Genomic DNA, 17,244 nt, shown 5'->3' with positions numbered 1-17,244 from the left:
CTCAAGTGGACTTTATCACTTTTTCTATTGATGGTCTTTTTTCTGTTTCTTGATTTAATCAAGGTGCTATAGCCAGTTTGTGCTATTATAATAAAAATGCCATAGACTGGGTAGCTTAAACACGTCAGCTGATTCAGTGGTGAAGGTCTATTTCCTGTTTATAGATAGCTGTCTTCTGTCTGTGTCCTGACCTGACTGAGAAATGGAATATTGTTTGTCATATCTGTAAACAAGGGATGTCACAATCATCAGCAATTGTAGCCATCACCAAAGGTGAGCTGCTGAGCCTCAGCCATCAGACTACAGCTGCTCTCCTTTCTAGGCATTTTACGAATATAGCAGTAAAAGGAAACAACAGCAACAAAGGGGGAAAAAATAATAAGCATGCTATCACACAATGGGAGAGAGAGTTATACCAGATAGTGGAATGCACATTTGTTTAATTAATAAATAAATGAATACTGTTTCTGTGTCTGATATCCGTCTTCTCCCTCCCACTACCATTTTGCCTGGCTAAATCATACTCATCATGAAATGCAATGCTTTAACTTTACTTTTGCAAAAAATCTTTCCTAAACTATTCCTGACTATGCTAGGTTTGCTTTTCTTATTATTTGCTTGTTTGGACCCCAGCCTGTGTTTTCCTTCAGATCCCTTATAGTGATTATAGTGTTCACTGTTCATTGCATTCTTTCCCATAAGATGGAAATGAAGCTAAAGAACTATGTTTTCGTCTCTTGGTCCCATTGCTGCTATCCTTTTTAGCCCATACCAGGAAACCAGTAGTTATTTGTTGAATTAATGAAAGAAGGAATGGAAATGAGAAAAGATTAGATACAGAATATGTGCAGGTAATGGGGCAGCTACTGACAGTAGGGCAAATTTCTCTGAAGACTCTTTATTTGGTACCTTTAGCTGGAGGCCAAGGCTCCCTGGTATACTTCAAGGAACAAGGTGTAAATTGTGTGTGAAAATGTCATTAACTCTTTGAGGTAGTGAGAAGTAGTCTTGAGGTTCCAGAGCATTTTCAAACAATTCAACAGAAATTAGTAAGACATGGGAGAGGGTTTGAAAATGTACATATGATTTGATTTGTGGAGGAAAGTAAAGCCCTTATCTATATCTTAGAAATCTGAGCTTCCCAGGTAGCTCAGTGGGTAAAGAATCCACGTGCAATGCAGGAGCTGCAGGAGCCGTGGGCTTGATCCTTGGGTTGGGAAGATCCCCCTGGAGAAGAAAATGACTACCCATTCCAGAGTTCTGCCTGGAGAATCCCATGGACAGAGAGAAACCTTGTGGATTACGGTCCATAGAGTCACAGTCAGACAGGACTGAAGCAATTGAGCGTGGACATAGAAATCTGCAAGAGAATGCAATCTCTGTTTTTTTGGTTTTTGTTTTTGTTTTTTTTCCCCCACTCATCTTTCTTACATGGGAATGCTCTGAAAACCAAAAATTCTAAATCATGGCTTACTGTCTTCATTAATGTGATTTGACTATGTATTCTCTTCATTATCATGATTTTAATACTCTGAAGAGCAGAACTTTGCATGAGAAAATAAAAGTGGCAAATAATTTGATTACTTATCCTAGAAACTACCTGAAGCCCATAGACTCTTCAATAGCAAGCATCAAAGGACAGTTTACATGCCAACACTCTGACTCCATCCCTTGTCTCAAATCCCTCTCCCTTTTGTACCCACCAATCCTTAGCTATTACATTATGACCCTATGGAATCCTAACCAAGCCCCCGCTGAATGTGTAATCTTAAAGCAGATTTCAAAATCTCATAAATATCTTAAATTTTGCCTCACTAAATATTTATGAATGTGGTTATTTCCTTTGCTACAGTAAGTGATAACTCGAGTTGTTTTGGTAATATTTTAGGGGAAGCCACATTCAACACTATTCAGATTAATGCATTTGCTTCCAATTTTTATTAACCAACACGGTTAAAAGTCCATTGTTATATTTCATTTTTGAAGGCAAAAAAAAAAAACTTCTTAAAAAGGAAGATTATTTTTATTATCTTTCAGCTATCCATTTGAGAATTATTAAATTGTTTACTTTTGAAATACATTTTTAAATTTAATAGTAAATATATATATAATCCTAAACCAGAATGGTACTGCCATTTTCCTTGAATGACTGACAAATGCATTGTAACTTTATTACATTCCAACAATGTTTTTGACACCAACATATCATCACTGAAAACCCTTTGAAAATATTGTTTATGATATTTTTTAAAAAACAATATGTTTTAAATCATATTCATGTGGGCCAGGAGAATTAGGAAAGTGCATTTCATAGCTTCATAATTTTGGTTCTGTGGCATGGCCATTTAGAATATTGATCTACGAAATTTTTAATTTTGTCCTACTTTGCAGAGTAGTCTCATGATCATTTAAGATATGAATTAAATTTTAGTTTACAAAGTAAAACCAAAGGACTACCAGTCAATAAATTCCAACCATGAAAGAAGTGAATGAAGCAGTATGTAAGTGCCCAAAGCGGAACAAGTACAAGCACAGTAGTAAATGCCACTGTCCCTGCCTCCCAGAAACTGTGGTACAATTCATATATCATGTTGTCACTGTCAAGCCCAGTGTCGTTATCATGCCTTTTACTTAGGAAAAGCACAGACCAGAGATCTAGGATCTTGGATTTTCCTCCTTTCTTTAACTTCCTCTGCAACTTTGTTGAAGTAAATTCATTTTTCAGCGTTTCTCTGTGAAATGAGACTGTTGGAATAGATAATTGGTTTTCCAATTGTTTTTCACAGAGATACTTCAAGGACACTTTGATGGAAGGAGTAATGGGTTCAGTAAGAAGAACCCTTAACTCCCCACTGCTTCAAACACAGCAGTTCTGCTTGTTCCCTATATTTATTTTGGACTTTGAAACTCGCTTTCATTTGAACAAACAAATCAGCACATTAAATAAAAACAAACAAACAAAAACCAAAATAAACAAAATGTAACATTCCATTTTTCACAAATATATAGTTTGGAATGAGGCAAACAATAAACTTCAAGTTCTGTAGCTAAAATGTGTCTCAATAATATAATAATGATAATGTGATTTGTTCAGTCTTTATATTATCCCCAAAAATTAAATGCATAATCTGATTTCTTCTTGGCAAGAACATTGAAAAGCAGGTATTACATATCATGCTTTTTTACAGAAAAGAAAATTTGAACATTGATTTCCAATTATCCAATTCCCTAATATTTTTGAGAGCTGACTTGTGCCAAGGTTTTGCTAGGTATTTTTAGGTTTCATGTTCATAATAGCTTATGCAACTATATATGTATAGCAAATACTCAGAACTAGAGTTAAAGTCTAGAGTGGCTGATGGTCTTTATCAATGTGAATAATGATAATAAAACCACTTCCATTGAGAATAATACAGCTCACTTTGACTTGGAGGTATATACCCTTGCATAATACTACATACCAAAAGTTTTATTTAATTTCATAATGCAATGAGATATACGCTCCAATATTCGCATTTTAAGGATGAGGTAACCTAACTAAATAGGACTTCCCTGGTAGCTCAGGTGATAAAGAGTCTACCTGCAATGAAAAAAACCCAGGTTGAGTCCCTGAGTCAGGGAGATCACCTGGAGAAGGAAATGGCAAGCCACTCAAGTATTCTTGTCTGCAGAATTCCATGGACAGAGGAGCCTGGCTGGCTACAGTCCATGGAATTGCAAAAAGCTGGACACAGCTGAGCAAGTTTCACTTATAACTGAAATTAAGCAAGTAAAGTAGTTTGCATATGTCTAATTTCAGAGGACTAGTAAGGAACAGAGCTAACATTTAATCCTAAACTGAGATCAGAGCCTTCATTTAATCTATATAACTTCCTGCTTAATTTATTTCAATGCTGACTTCCAATTTAAAAGTGGTTAATTTATTTAAAATGTGATTAAGTGTAACAGAGCCTGAGGACTAACACTCCCAACATTAAGAAAGCATAAAGCTACCATGATCAAGACAGTGAGATATCAGTGAAATACACAAGTAGATCAATGGAACAGAATAGAGAGCCTAGAAAGAGACCCATATAAATACACTCCACTGATTTCAGAAAAAGAAGCAAATGCAATCCAGTGGAGCAAAGCAGTCTTTTTGACAAATAGTTCTGGAACAAGTGAACATCCATGTCCAATAAAAAAGTGAATCTAGACACAGACTTTATATTTTTCACAAAAAATTAATGCAAAATGAACCACAGACCTAAATGCAAAACCATAAAACTCTTAGAAGATGGAATAGGAGAACATCATGATTGCCTTGAGTTTGAAGGTGTTTTTAAATATGTGTGCTCAATCTTGTCTGACTCTTTGGGACCCCATTGACTGTAGCCTTCCAGGCTCCTCTGTCCGTAGAATTTTCCAGACAAGAATATTGGAGCAGGCTGCCATTTCCTACTCCAGGGGACATTCCTGACACAGAAACTCAATGTGCATTTCTTATGTCTTCTGCATTGGAAGGCAGATTCTTTACCATTGTGCCATCTGGAAAGCCTGTCTTTATATATACAACACCAAACAACATCCATGAAAGAAAGAATTAATAAGCCGGGCTTCATTAAAATAAAACAAACAAGTATATACAACTACTGTTTTGTGAAAGACATTGTTAAAGTACGAAAAGACAAGCATCAAACTATGAGAAATTTTTGGAAAACACTGTTGAATAATGAATCATTATCTAAAATACTCTTAAAAATCAATAATAAAAGCAAACAAATTAATGAACAAATGGTCCAAAAGCTTTGAGACACCTCAATAAAAAAATAGACAACACATAAACACGTGATAAAATGCTCCACATCATATGTCATGATGCAAATGAAAGTTAAAATAGCAAGGAGTAATATATTACATATCTTTATATAATTTATATAGATATAGATTATGTATCTCTGAATCCATGGAGCTAGAAGTTTGGTATAATTATTTCTCAGGTGTGTTAACTAAATAACTTGGAAATACTCAAAGAGTTTCTAACTGAGAGTCATAGCTAACAAAGATAAAACATTTTTTTCTTAGCTTGTAGCTGTTTAACTGAGATATAGAAAAGTATTATATAAATTTAAATAAACAAAGTAATATAAAGATTTAGAATGAAAACAACAACAACAATGAGATTCCACTACACACCAACTAGAATGGTCAAAATCCAGGACACTGACTACACCAAATGCTGGCAAGAATGTGGAGCAACAAGAACTCTCATTCATTGCTGGGAGAAATGCAGCATGGTGCAGCTGCTTTGGAAGACAGCTTGGCAATTGCTTATAAAACTAAAATCTCTCTTACCTGAGGACTCAGCAATTGTGATTTTTGATATTTCCCCAAAGGTGTTGGAATTTATGACCACGCAAAACCCTGCCTACAGATGTTTATAGCAACCTTACCCATAATTGCCGAAACTTGGAAGAAATTAAGATGTTCTTCAGTAGGTGAATCTGCAAAAATATTGGAACATCTAGACAATAACTATTATTCACAAAGCTGAAGAAATGAGCTATCAAGCTGTGAAAAAACATAGAGAAAACTTAAACACATAATACTAAGCCAAAAAAGACCATCTGAGAAAGGCAACATACTGTGTACTTCCACCTATATAACATTCTGGAAATGGAAAAGCTATGGACACAGTAAAAAGATTAGTAGTTGCCAGGGATTAGTGAAAAGCAATAAATAAGTGGAACACAGGGAGTTTTCCAGTAGTAAATAGACTTTGTATGATACAGTAATGATAAATACATGTCATTATAGAGTTCTCCAAGCTCATAGAATACACACCAGGATTAAATATACAAAACATGGACTTTGAGTGTTTTTATGCCAATATATTTCATTACTTGTAACAAATTATCATTCTAATGGGGCATGTTGGTATCTGGTGAGATTATGCATTTGTGTGGAGATAGAAAAATGATGTCCTTTTCATCATAGGGTACTGGAATGCAAAAGTAGGAAGCAAAGATATACCTGGAGTAAAGGGAAAGTTTGGCCTTGGAGTACAAAATGAAGCATGGAAAAGGCTAACAGAGTTTTGCCAAGAGAACACACTGGTCAAAGCCAACACCCTCTTCCAACAACACAAGAGGGTCCATATCCATCTCTACACATGAACATCACCAGATGTTCAATACTGAAATCAGACTGATCATATTTTTTGCAGTCGAAGATGGAGATGCTCTATACAGTTAGCAAAAACAAGACAAGGAGTTGACTATAGCTCAGATCATGAACTTCTTATTGTAAAATTCAGACTTGAAATGAACAAAGTAGTGAAAATCACTAGAACATTCAGGTATGACCTAAATCAAATGCTTTATGATTATACAGTGGAAGTGACAAATAGATTCAAGGTATTAGATCTGATAGGCAGAGTGCCTGAAGAACTGTGGACAAGGTACATAATATTGTACAGGAGGGAGTGATCAAAACCATCCCCAAGAAAAAGAAATGCAAAAAAGCAAAATGGTTCTCTGAGGAAGCTTTACAAATAGCTGAGAAAAGAAGAGAAGTGAAAGGTAAAGGAGAAAGGGAAAGATATAGTCATCTGAATCCAGAGTTCCAAAGAATAGCAAGGAGAGATAAGAAAGCCTTCCTAAGTGATCAGTGTAAAGAAATAGAGGAAAACAATAGAATGGGAAAGACTAGAGATCTCTTCAAGAAAATTAGAGATACCAAGGGAACATTTCATGCAGAGATGCACACAATAAAGGACAGAAATGGTATGGACTTAACAGAAGAAGAAGATATTTAGAAAAGGTGGCAAGAATACATAGAAGAACTATACAAAATGATCTTAATGATCCTGATAACCATGATGGTGTGATCACTCACCTAGAGTCAGACATCCTGGAATGCAAAATCAAGTGGGCCTAACATCAAAGCTACTGGAGGTGATGGAATTCCAGCTGAGCTATTTCAAATCCTAAAAGATGACGCTGTCAAAGTGCTGCACTCAACATGCCAGTATATTTTGAAACTCAGCAGTGGCCACAGGATTGGAAAAGGTCAGTTTCATTCCAATCCCAAAGAAAGGCAATGCCAGAAATGCTCTACCTATGGCACAATTGCACTTATCTCACAGGCTAGCAAAGTAACTCTCAAAATTCTCCAAGCCAGGGTTCAACTGTATGTAAACCGTGAACTTCCAGATGTTCAAGCTGGATTTAGAAAAGGCGGAGGAACCAGATATAAAATTGCCAACATCCGTTGGATCATCGAAAAAGCAAGAGAATTCCAGAAAAACATATACTTTTACTTCATTGACTATGCTAAATCCTTTAATTGTGTAGATTACAACTGTGGAAAATTCTTCAAGAAATGTGTAAACTGCACCACCTAACCTGCCTCCTGAGAAACCTGTATGCAGGCCAAGAAGCAACAGTTAGAATGGGGCATGAAACAATGTACTGGTTCAAAATTAGTAAAGAAGTATGTCAAGGCTGTATATTGTCATCCTGGTTATTTAACATCTATGCAGAGCACATCACATGAAATGATGTATAAGGTGGATAAAGCATAAGATGGAATCAAGATTGCCAGGAGAAATATCAATAACCTCAGATATGCAGATGACACCACCCTTATGGCAGAAAGCAGAGAGGAACAAAAGATCATCTTGATGAAAACTGAAAAAGGAGAACAAAAAAGCTGGCATAAAACTCAACAATCAAAAATGAGGATTGTGGCATTCAGTTCCATCACTTCATGGCAAATGGATGGGGAAAAAAAAAAGAGTGGCAGACTTTCTTATCTTGGGCTCCAAAATCACTGCAGATGGTGACTGCAGCCATGAAATTAAAAGACACATGCTCTGTGGAACAAAATCTATGACCAATCTAGACAGCATATTAAAAAGCAGAGACATTACTTTGCCAACAAAGGTTCTATTTTCAAAGCTATGGTTTTTCCAGTAGTCATGTATAGATGTGAAAGTTGTGCCATAAAGAAAGCAGAATGCCAAAGAATTCACGCTTTTGAACTATGTTTTTGGAAAAGATTTTTGAGAGTCCCTTGGACTGCAAGTAGGTCAAACCAATCCATCCTAAAGGAAATCACTCCTGAATATTCATTGGAAGGACTGATGCTGAAGCTGAAGCTCCAATACTTTGGCCACCTGATGTGAAGAACTGACTCATTGGAAAAGATCCTGATGCTAGGAAAGAATGAAAGCAGGAGGAGAAGGGGACAAAAGAGGATGAGATAGTTGGATGGCATCACCGACTCGATGGACCTGTGTTTGAGCAAGCTCTAGGAGTTGGTGACGGACAGGGAAGCCTGGTGTGCTACAGTTCATGGGGTCATAAAGAGTCCACAAGACTGAACTGAACTGAGCAGATACGAGAGCTTCCATGGTGGATCAGTGATAAAAAATCTGCCTGCAAATGCAGGAGATGTGGGTTTGATCTCTGGGTTAGGAAGATCCCCTTTAGGAAGCAAAGGCAAACCACTGCTGTATTCTTGCCTGGGTAATCCCATGGACAGCAGAGCCTGGCAGGTTATAGTCTGTGGGGTCACAAAAGAGTTGGACATGACTAAGCAACTAAACAACATCAACAGATGTTATATGATAACTGTCTGTGACTTCTGTTCATTTTTTCTATGAATCTATAGCTCCTCTAAAAAATAAACTCTATATATTAAAAATAAATGTTCAGCACCATTAATCAGTAGGGAAGTACAGTCAAAACCATAATGAGATATCATCTTATGAGTGATATGGAGAAAAGCAAAACTTTGTGCACTGTTAGTGGGAATGTAAATTGGTCCAGCTATTATGGAAAACAATATGGACATCTCAAAATACTAAAAGTAGTACTGACAAATGATCCAGCAATTCCACTCCTAGAGATATATCCTAAAATCACCATCTTGAAGAGATATTTGCACATCCTCCTGTGAAAGTGAAAGTCACTCAGTAGTGTCCGACTTTTTGTGACCCCATGGACTGTACAGTCCATGGAATTTTCCAGGCCAGAATACTGGATTGGGTAGCTGTTCCCTTCTCCAGGGGATCTTCCCAACCCAGGGACTGTCCCTCTCTGCTGTTAATTGCAGCATTATTCACAATAGCCAAAATATGGAACCTCAACAAAAAGTAAATGTTATTGATAGATGGATGCATAAAAAATTCCATATACATAATGGAATATTTCTCAGCCATAAAAAGAATTTATAGTAACACAGGTGGAATTTGGGTGTTATGCTAAGTGAAATAATTCAAAGAGAGAACAGTAGCATATGATCTCACTTATTTGTGGAATAAAAGAAAAAGGAATCCATAAAGAAAGAAAATAGATTGATGGTTGCCAGAGGAAGGAAGAAGGAAAATGGGCAATGCTGGTCCAGGTTTTTTTTTTTTTTTTTAAAAATATACCTCCAAATAAAATAAATCAGTTTTGAGGATGTAATTATATATTTTTTTTCTTTTTTTATTTCCTGAAATACTTGTGGTGGAATTAGAGTAGCTGGAAGAAAGGAACTTTATAATAAAAGGAGTCAGTAACAGATACAAGGGCACATTTTAATAAGACAAGACAACCTCTGCCTTTCAGCTTTAATTTGGTGTTTCAGGGCCTGTGTATGCCTTAGTCAAGAAGCAGAAAACACAAGTCAGGACTTGTTTGTTCTCCCTAGCATATTCTTATAATAAAGCAGATTTTGAAAATCTCATGACTCAGATAATACTCATAAGCTCATTGCACACTACCATTCCTTTGCATGGGGCTTAAAAATAACACCTATTGGACAGTGTCAGAATTTTGGTTTCTACTGATTTTCTTGTTCAGTTTATACACAATGATCTTTACCTTGATAACTACTATACTAAAGATACTTTAAAATAAAACAAAGAATATGACTGTAGTCTAATAATTTATCATTGCATCCCAAATGGTGCTTGTGATAAAGAACCCACATGCCAACGCAGGCGACATAAGAGATGTGGGTTTGATCCCTGGGTTGGGAAGATACCTTGAAGAAAGGCATGACAGCCCACTCCAGCATTCTTGCCTGGACAATCCCATAGATAGAGGAGCCTGGTGGGCTACAGTCCATAGGGTCAAAAAAGTCAGGCATGACTGAAGCAACTCAACATGCACAGCCTAAATTAAGATGGTTCCCATAAAATCTGTAGTAGGAGAGTATAGTTTTGCATTTCAAATACTTGCCTATACTTTAAGATTTGGCTACATAGTCTAATGTAATGTTAATTTTTCTCAATCCCTGGATTAGAATTACATCACCATCTCTTCTTCCTTATCACATTTGTCATTTCGCTCAGTTACTTTTTATCTGTAGCTTGGGTGTTATTCTATAAACTATAAATTTTTCCCAGGAAAATGTGCTTTATAATCTATACTGAGTTTCAAGACCAAAAATTAACTAGAATAATTAATTGAATGAGAAGTATTAAAAACTCAAATTACAGTTCCACAGAGAAATATACTTCATTCTTGATTACTTTTCTGCATGTATCAAAACATATTTTCTTAGAAATCTATTCATAAAACCATGATACATTTTGTTTTTATTCTGTCAGTTTTATTCTGTCAGTTTGTCATTTCTGCAAAATGAAAACTTGCAGAAAAATGTAAAAAGAATTGTTGAAAAAATTCAAGTTAGCGAATCTTTGCATTACAACAAATACATACATTTTCTTTGAGTAACACATGGTTTGGAAAGGTGTTACTAATAACAGGAGATTTGCATATTTTGCTAACAAATTTACATATGTACCATAATATATAACACAGTATACATAAATTTTCATAGATACATCTCTCTCATTTAAAATACTCTATCAATAATGCTTACTATAGCAAAACCCAGTACATCTATTCACAAGACCTAAAATGAAGAATATGTGATCAATTAAGTCAGTGGGAAATGAAATTCCACCACAGGATCAAAAAGGTAATGCTTTCAAAATTACAATTAAATAATATCTTTAAAATTAAGATGTTGAAAATAATAGTGGCATGCTTTTATATTAAAAAAATCCTGCTGTGATTAAAAACTCTTCTTTCTGTCTAGTGTTGTGTTGAGGAAGCATGGATATCTGAGACACACTTATTCTTCCCTTTGTATTTTTGGCCAGTAGCCAGTTAAGGCTGTAACTCTAGCCTGTGGAAATTGGTTGAGTAAATGGAGACAATGAACCAGGTGCAGTGCATGAAGATTAGGGAGGCTGAAATTATAGAGTTAGTGAGGTGTGATTCTATTGTTTCAGCGGGGACTTCCACTCCTACTGTGGGAGGAGGGATGTAGAAAGAAACATCACATCAATCAAAATACTTTTCCAGTATATAGGCATGTTTATTTCTATCTAAAATGCCTTCCAATGTATTAGGTTTACCTATATGAAGAGATATTAAAGAAGTTTTGTGTATGTTGGATCATATTTTTCTTTTTCTCTTACCAAATCTGCATGCCCACTGATGGATAGACTTAAAAAAAATATGTTGCGGGCATCTAATAACAGGAAGACACATTTATACATTTAATCTCAGGGTCACTTAAAAAGTATTCTGTCAGTGGAGTCTTAAACTTTAGCACATAATTAGCTGCTTTTCTTGTGCATAATTTAAAAATCAGCTCAAGATGATTTGATTATTTGTCAATGACATATATTTTATTTCTGAACTTGTAGCATCTCTCACTGGAGAAGGAAATGGCAACCTACTCCACTATTCTTACCTAAAGAATCCTATGGACAGAGGAGCCTGGCAGGCTACAGTCCATAGGTCGCTAAGAGTTGGACATAACTGAAGCAACTTAGCAGCAGCAGTATCTCTCAAAAATGTAGACTACATGACCCTTACAAGAAAACATTTGACATTAACATGCTCTCAGTTCTCTGCAGAAACACAGACTATTATTTTTGGTTTATGATCTTTTCTCATTTCCTCAATTTGTATAAGATTTCTGACACTGATCAAGGAACTTCATCTGTGTTATGTTTCCCTGGGAAATGGTGCAGCTTGTCATTTTTCCTCCCTTATGTGTAACAGTACCGCATACCTCTATGCACTTTACAGGGAATATCTTACATTTTGATACATAACCCAATGAAAGAAAAGGAAAAAGTCAAGTGACCTTGACATTCTTAATAAATTCAAGAAAAAATATTCTTCAGGTAGATATTAAAGTTATTAAATCATTGCTAATTAACTTTTAGCAATTATCAAGCCTGGCACTTTCTGTGAAACCTTCCATTTTGAAAACTTCATTAACACTGCTCTCACTTAAACCATGCTGAAATAATTCATCTATCTGATGTGTGTTACTAAAACAACTTACTCTATCTTGTTTAAGTTGAACATCAATTAAATAAAGTGTAGGAAATAACTCCCAGAATCTCAATGAAGCCTAGAGAATCAAGCTTAGAAAAGTCTTTGAGACCAGGAAAAAATTCTAACTATGTTATACTTCCACCATTGATGGAATGGTGTTGCATGGTGGATGATATACCACCATCTTTGGTATTGCCAAGATACCAAGGTAAGGCAAATCTTGAGTATAAGATTTAACTTCTCATTCTTTTGAGATTCCTGTAGGGATAAACCTAGAAAAAAATTAATATTTCAAAAAGGTACTCTATCAAAAGTATACACTCCAAAATTAACTAGAAGTATAAATATTATTCATATTTATTTTTAAATAAAATATTAATTATTGACTTTATTCCTGGCATGTTCAATTAGGTCATTAAAATTATGACATACTTCTTAATATTTGTTGTTGTCCTTTAAATATTTTCTTCTCCTTGTTAGGGGAAACACACTGACTGAAACTGCCCACCCAGGCCAGGCACCATAGTAACCATTTGTATGAATTGTTTTGCAGGAGGTCCTGGTAAGGAACAAAGAACTAATAAGCCACTACTAACCGAAAGAGTTCAGGAAAGGTCAAAAGGAGACACCCCAGTCTGACCACTTCCCAGAATCCTTCTCTTTGGCGTCCATCTTGCCTGAACAAGGCATGCACCACCAGGAAGGATTCTGAGTCAGAATGATTGGCTAAAGACAACTGGGAAACTAATCCCATTACCATAAAACCTAAGACTGCGAGCCACTTGGCAGAGCTGTTCTTCTGGGTTCCCTTACCCTACTGCAAGAAATTTTATTGGAAAAGAGCACCCAGGTGCCCTTTCCTAATAATATTTCTTGCTGTGTTAGCACATGTGTCTCCTCGGACAATTCATTTCTGAGGGTTAGACAAGAACCCAGTTTCAGGTCCTGGAAGGGGTCCCCCCTTCCTGCAACATTATTACTCCTTCAAAATCAAAGAATGATTTTCTGCAGCATAAGCATAGACTTTATATACAGAATGACCTCATATCTGACTATTAGTACAGTCGGACACTAAGAGATAGTGTTGATAGAAGAAATATTTGTAATCATTTGTTTTTTCAAAATGCAACTTCTTATCATAGAAAATAGGAATAGTAAAGTTTTCACTAACATGTGATACTAGAGCTAAGAACAGTTTTCATCTCTCCAATGTTATTGAGATAATAAAATATATTCTAAAATGGTGTCAAATAACTGAATATTGTAATTGTGTTTAAACAATGTCAGATTGGAAATCCATTTAATTGACTGTTGCTTTTAAAATATGAAATCAACATACAGAAATCCCTTGCATTCCTGCACACTAATAATGAGAAAAGAGAAAGAGAAATTAAGGAAACAATTCCATTCAACATTGCAACAAGAATAAAATACTTATGAATATATCTACCTAAAGAAACAAAAGACCTATATATAGAAAACTATAAAACACTGGTGAAAGAAATCAAAGAAGACACTAATAGATAGAGAAATATACCGTGTTCATGGAGCTGAAGAATCAATACAGTGAAAATGAGTATTCTACCCAAAGCAGTCTATAGATTCAATGCAATCGCTATCAAGCTACCAACGGTATTTTTCACAGAGCTAGAACAAATAATTTCACAATTTGTACGGAAATACAAAAAACCTCGAATAGCCAAAGCAATCTTGAGAAAGAAGAATGGAACTGGAGGAATCAACCTGCCTGACTTCAGGCTCTACTACAAAGCCACAGTCATCAAGACAGTATGGTACTGGCACAAAGACAGAAATATAGATCAATGGAAAAAAATAGAAAGCCCAGAGATAAATCCACGCACCTATGGACACCTTATCTTTGACAAAGGAGGCGAGAATATACAATGGAGAAAAGACAATCTCTTTAACAAGTGGTGCTGTGAAAACTGGTCAACTACTTGTAAAAGAATAAAACTAGAACACTTTCTAACACCATACACAAAAATAAACTCAAAATGGATTAAAGATCTAAATGAAAGACCAGAAACTTTAAAAGTCCTTAAGGAGAACATAGGCAAAACACTCTCCTACGTTAATCACAGCAGGATCCTCAATGACCCACCTCTCAGAATATTGGAAATAAAAGCAAAAATAAACAAATGGGATCTAATTAAAATTAAAAGCTTCTGCACAACAAAGGAAACTATAAGCAAGGTGAAAAGACAGCCATCAGAATGGGAGAAAATAACAGCAAATGAAGCAACTGACAAACAACTAATCTCAAAAATATACAAGCAATTGCTACAGCTCAACTTCAGAAAAATAAATGACCCAATCAAAAAATGGCCCAGAAAAACTAAACAGACATTTCTCCAAAGAAGACATACAGATGGCTAACAAACACGTGAAAAGTTGCTCAACGTCACTCATTATCAGAGAAATGCAAATCAAAACCACAGTGAGGTACCATTTCACGCCAGTCAGAATGGCTGCTATCCAAAAGTCTACAAGCAATAAATGCTGGAGAGGGTGCAGAGAAAAGGGAACCCTCTTACACTGTTGGTGGGAATGCAAACTAGTACAGCCACTATGGAGAACAGTGTGGAGATTCCTTAAAAAACTGGAAATAGAATTGCCATACAACCCAGCAATCCCACTGCTGGGCCTACACACTGAGGAAACCAGAATGGAAAGAGACACGTGTACCCCAATGTTCATTGCAGCACTGTTTATAATAGCCAGGACATGGAAGCAACCTAGATGTCCATCAGCAGACGAATGGATAAGAAAGCCGTGGTACATATACACAATGGATTATTGCTCAGCCATTAAAAATAACACATTTGAATCAGTTCTAATGAGGTGGATGAAACTGGAGCCTATTATACAGAGTGAAGTAAGCCAGAAAGAAAAACACCAATACAGTATACTAAAGCATATATATGGAATTTAGAAAGATGGTAACGATAACCCTGTATGCAAGCAGCAGGGGAGATGCAGATGTGCGGAGCCGTCTTTTGGACTCTGTGGGGGAGGCGAGGATGGGGTGGTTTGGGAAGGTGGCATTGAGGCATGTATTGTCTTGTGTGTGGGGCGGGTCACCAGTCCAGGTTCAATGCATGATGTGGGATGCTCAGGGCTGGTGTTCTGGGATGACCCAGGGGGATGGTGTTGGGGGTGGGTGGGAGGGGGGTTCAGGGTGGGGGACACATGTGTACCCATGGCAGATTCATGTTGATATATGGCAAAACCAATACAATATTGTAAAGTGATTGGCCTCCAATTAAAATAAATAAATTTATATTTAAAAAATTAAAATAAAATATGAAATTATTCTGGGAATTTTTTCTGGTTTTCACTAGAACATTTCCAGTGGCAAAGTGTAGATTTTATTATAAGCAACATGACATTGTACATCATTAAAATATACTCTTAAATTAGCATTTTTTATCCTACAATTTTATTTTTATAAGTTCAGTGAAGGTATAAAACATATTTAGAATATTAGAGGTACATCAATAATGTGTAACAATTGTCATATCTATGATAGTAACCTATAGAATCTTCTCATTATCTAAAACTATAAAATTCCAAAGGAGAAATTTCATCTTGATAACGTATCCCCTTGTTTAACACCTGAAGAAAAACATGTTTTAACAGAATCAAGAGATAAATGCAAAAAAAAAAAAAGTTGGCTGTCTCCTAGGAAAATGCATACACATACACACGTGCCCACCCACACATACACACACAGACACACATACACACACAGAGTCTAGTAGCACCAGCAATATTAAATGCTTCAAGGTTGAAGGATAAAGCTGAGATACTATGATAGTTTTTGGCTGGATTAATTTTTTCCTATTATCAGTACTTTGTTCAACAGAATAATTTCCAGGACAAAAATAAATATATTTCGATTTAACAAAAAGTGGGCAAATGTATTCAAGTTCATATTTCAGATTGACAGCTTCTTTATATTCAATGGCATCATTTGGAAACTCTAGGATCTATTATTTTTTAATTTTGTCATATTATTTAAATACATTGTAGTGTATTAAATACTAGAGAAAAATAAAATCCATAGATATAAAAGACTGTTGTTAAGTATATGAGAAAAAATGTCAATAATAGCATTCCTATGAAAAGCTTCAGTTCCACATTTCATTATTGAATTGTCAGCTTTCTGGAATGTCCTTATTTGATTAAAACTGAAATTACTGATCAAATAGTATACACATCATAGAGACAGGCTATGATATGACGAAATTTTCAAAAACTAAACTATGCTGGAAAACAAGAAAAAGGAATACGTTTTTCTTTCTTTGTTAAGAAAGAAGTAAATCATTGTCTTTTTACCAAAATCTACTTTAAAGTAAATGCCTTGCATTACATCCAAATTGAGTTAGATTCAGTGTAGCAATGTGGGGACATATAATTGTTGCTGAAACCTGAATGAGGCATCTATAAATTTGCCTAACACTAGTACAGCTTAGAAAAAATTCAAACTGACCATGATAGCGCTGCATGTTTGTTTGCTCAGCCGTGTCTGACTCTTTGTGACCCTTTGGGCTGTAGCCCGCCAGGGTCTTCTGTCACTGGGATTTTTCATGCAAGAATATTGGGGTGGATTGCTGTTTTCTCCTCCAGGAGATCTTCCTGACCCAGGGGTTGAAAGCATGTCTCCTGTGCTTCCTGCATCACAGGCAGATTCTTTACCTGCTAAGCCATCAGGAAAGCCTTGACCAGAAGAGTGGATAGGACTAATTGTATTCTGGAGCTACAAGTCTAGTATTTACCAGAATAGGAAGAGCAAAACAGAGCAGCAATTTTGATGTAAATTTAGGAAAGCCTGGAGATAATAAAGCAGGTGAAGAAAGCAATAAGATTGTTTGTGAGCAAATACACT

The sequence above is a fragment of the Bos taurus genome, chromosome 6 (genome assembly GCF_002263795.3).
Source record: "Bos taurus isolate L1 Dominette 01449 registration number 42190680 breed Hereford chromosome 6, ARS-UCD2.0, whole genome shotgun sequence".
NCBI classification, from domain to species: Eukaryota; Metazoa; Chordata; class Mammalia; order Artiodactyla; family Bovidae; genus Bos; species Bos taurus.
The sequence above is the reverse complement of the archived record's forward strand: the minus strand, read 5'-3'. Positions refer to the sequence as shown.